We start from the raw sequence: 3,733 nt of genomic DNA, 5'->3' as shown, positions 1-3,733 counted from the left end.
GACTAAGACCCAAGAGCATGTTTAGATGTTATTTTAAGGCCTGATTTCCTGTTGTGGTCTGTGGATTTTTGTCTGTCTTGCAGAGTCTCCAGGAAATGTTCCTTTTTTCATGATTCTATGCTGACTTGTAATGTCGCCTAATTCAAACATCATAGTGTAGGAGGAGAAACATTCTTTCATGCAGAAAAGTAGGCTTTGGAGTTTGTGGGGAAAGCTTATGCAAAAGCTTGTGAAAGAAAACTGACTCTGCCAGAATCTTTAGCTTCAGCATTTGATGAAGCTGAGGGATATCTTGGAGTTCTTTTCCAGTCAGAACCTAGGAAGACGGAGTCTCTGGTTACTGAAAAGGATGCTTGTTTGAATCCATCCAATGAAGTCTTAGGAGACAGACTTCGTGATTTGTTGCTGAAATGTCAGACTCAGGATAGATATCTCAGTGAAATTTTTCAATTAGGATAATGTTGGAGATTATCAACAAGGAGGCATGTAGGTCATGGTCACTAACATCTAAACGAAGGGGGGAGGAATCACAACTGACCCTCTTCCTCCCAAAGATTTCTATGCTTCACTATCAGAACCTGTTTAATTTCCTACTAATGCATTTTGTTTTCTTCTTCTCTAGTTCTAACAATTTCCCATACTGTGGTGACCTATCTGTTGCTGTGATGCAGGAAGCCATGCCACCAGTGTTGGAAATACCAACAAGATCGTCTGTTATAGGCGACTTTCAGCACAAGTTCAAGACTATAAAAATTAAAAATCAAGACTGTCCTTTCTGAAATAATGTCAGTTTAAAGACTAAGGCTAGCATGTCACCAAACATGGACTTTTCAATGGCTCCATTCGCACATGAGTTTTCGGCGATGAATAAGTAAGAATCAGGAGGAATCAACGTTTTGAGTCATGGTGTCAATGAAAAATTGAGTATACGGTCGACTTAAAAAAGAAATAATATATTTTTCTTCAGGTAAGTAAAACCACAGTTCTCCTTAAAAGTCAAGACTTCAACTCACATTCTTTGAGCCTGTTATCAGGCCGCAGAGCCAGTTGTTTGAAAAGGACATTGTGCTTGGTCAGCGAAAGACCAGCAAAAGAAAGGAAGTGTCCTTATCAGACTCGGACATTAGACTCCAGAGTGACCCAACAATGGGTTTCAGTCCAGCGGAAATTGTGAGGATGGTGCAGGATCAGGCAAGGTTTCTTTCTGTTCTACTTACTGGATGCACCTTGATGTCATCTAACCATAAAATCAAAACACTGTATGTTTAAATGTGTAATAGTACTTGAGTTAATGTCTATAAGCCTTTGATTATTACAATGTCCACACATTTTTATGCATTGTTCTTCTATGTCAATGTATTTATGGTTGTCACAAAATTTGTTTAGTATAGATTTGCACTCATGTATATGATGTATCATGTGCGTGAGTATGGGTATGTGGATATGTATTTTTATGTGTAGTTTCTCCAAATTTGTCCTGTTATGAGTATAAATAGGATTTTAGGGTTTATGTATGATTTTTCCTAACTTAAAATTAATATAAAACATAAACATTTGATTCATTTCATGAAATTCCCCTCCAAGAATTCATGTATTTTATTTTTTTGCATACAAATTTCATATACATTGTGATTCACATTATTATTCATTCACATTGCTCTTAATACAATTATTCTCATGTGTTACATTTCAAAAAATTTATTGTCATTAGATGATACAAACTATTACCCTGTCTTTTCAGAGCCAATCAGAACTTTTCCCTTTGCTTTACCCCTTCCCTCTGCCTACCAAATTGCATAAACCTGTGATTTTTGCCCCTATTCATCCTTTCACCTGTAGTCTAATCCCTTCCTCAGTTGAGTTTCCATACTTTACAAATTGTTCTTTTATTTTTACAAAAACTGTATTAGGCTGTAATATCCTTATGAAACTAAGTTAGTGACTCAACATAATTCTTGTCAGTCTTTCCCAAGTTATGTAGTATTTTTCAAAATCATTGCTGCTGAGTGTTGCACTGGACCACAATTTCTCAAGCCATTCTGTTGTGGTTGGACATTTGAGCTATTTACGTGTTCTTGCGATGATGAATAATGTTACTATGAGCATTGGCATACAAACCTCTGTGTCTCAGTTCTAATTTCCTTGGGATATATACCTGTTAGTGGAGTGGTTGGGTCATACAGGGAGTTTCAATGTTCAAGTTTGTTGAGGAAATGCCAAATTGCCTTCCAGAATGGTTGCACCATTTTATAATCCATCCAACAGTATGAGAGTTCCTATCTCTCCATGTCCTCTCTAACATTTATTGCTCTTGCCCTGCTAAACTTTGCCATTGTTACTGATGTAAGATGGTATATCATTGTTGTTTTGATTTCTATCTCTTATTGTCAGTGATTTTGAACATTTCTCTATGAGTCTGTTGCCAGTCCAAATGTCTTCCTCTGTGAAAAGTCTTTTCATGTCTTTAATCCATTATGTCTTTTTTTTCCCAAGCAGCCTAGGAGTATTCTGTAAACTGTTATTATGAGAGCCTTGTCTGAGATAGTATTGCCAAATGTTTTTTGTTTTGTTTTTTCCCAGTTGGTATATTTTCTTTTCACTGTATTGGAAAAAGTTTTGGTGAACACAGGGATTTAACCTTTATAAGGTCTCATTCCTGTATTTTATCCTATTCAAATCATGCATTTCAGGCTCTATTTGTCAGCCTCTTTATACCACAGACTGGTCTTTGTAAGCTTGGACACGGTTTGTCTCTTATAAATTTTATGATTTTCACCTTTACTAACAAATCTCTGATCCATGTTGAGTTGATTTTTGTTTACAGATCTTCTGTGTTTCTAGTTAGGTTCACTCCCAAGTATCTTGGTATATGGTTGGCTATTTAAAAGTTGGTTGGCCCTGAGGATCTAGTGTTATTTTATTTTGGAGAAACATTCTTCTAAGTTGTACAGCACTCCTCTGTCAATTTACTGCACTAAGGTAATCTGAGTTTACTGTGAATATGAACCTTGTGCCATTCATGGGTCAAATGACATAATGGCTGCCCATGGGGGACAGTGTTTAGTGGAGCTCCCAGTTCATGACAGGTTTGGAAGCAGGAGTGACATCCACTTACTAAACCACATGCATCTGGAAACATTATGAAGTTTTAGAAATGATGCTAGTTATAGAAAGGCTTCAGGTCTTTTGTTCCTTGGGTTGCTATGACTCATGCTCAACTCGACAGCAATAAACAAAACAATTTTAAATAGTATTGTTTCTTGGTTTCCTACTCTGAGTTCTCTTTGTTACTCTAGAGGTCTTCCATGATTTTTGGATATTGGTCTTGTAAACTTCCACCCTAATAATTTTTTTCATTAGCTCCAGCAATTTGTTGTTGTTGTTGTGAACTTTTCTGTGCACACTATCATAACATCTGTATATGGTAACAGCTTAAACATCTCTTTCCTTCTCTCGAAGCCTTTAATTTCCTTCTCTTGTCATATTGTCTTAGCAAGTATTTCCAGTACAATATTGAATAGACGTGTTGACAGTGAGCATCCTTGTCTTGTCCCTGTTCAAAGGAAAATGTTCTTAGTTTTTCTTTATTGAGAATGATATTGGCCCTTGGTTTTGCATATATACTTTCCATCATGTTGAGGAAATTCTCTTATATTCTTATTTTGCTCTGTGTCTTAATCAGGACAGGTGCTGGATTTTGTCAAAATCTTTTACTGCATCAATTGCTCATATT

The sequence above is a fragment of the Elephantulus edwardii genome, unplaced genomic scaffold, assembly GCF_000299155.1.
Source record: "Elephantulus edwardii isolate Elephantulus edwardi_28Jun2011 unplaced genomic scaffold, EleEdw1.0 scaffold00019, whole genome shotgun sequence".
In the NCBI taxonomy this organism is placed as follows: Eukaryota; Metazoa; Chordata; class Mammalia; order Macroscelidea; family Macroscelididae; genus Elephantulus; species Elephantulus edwardii.
The sequence above is the reverse complement of the archived record's forward strand: the minus strand, read 5'-3'. Positions refer to the sequence as shown.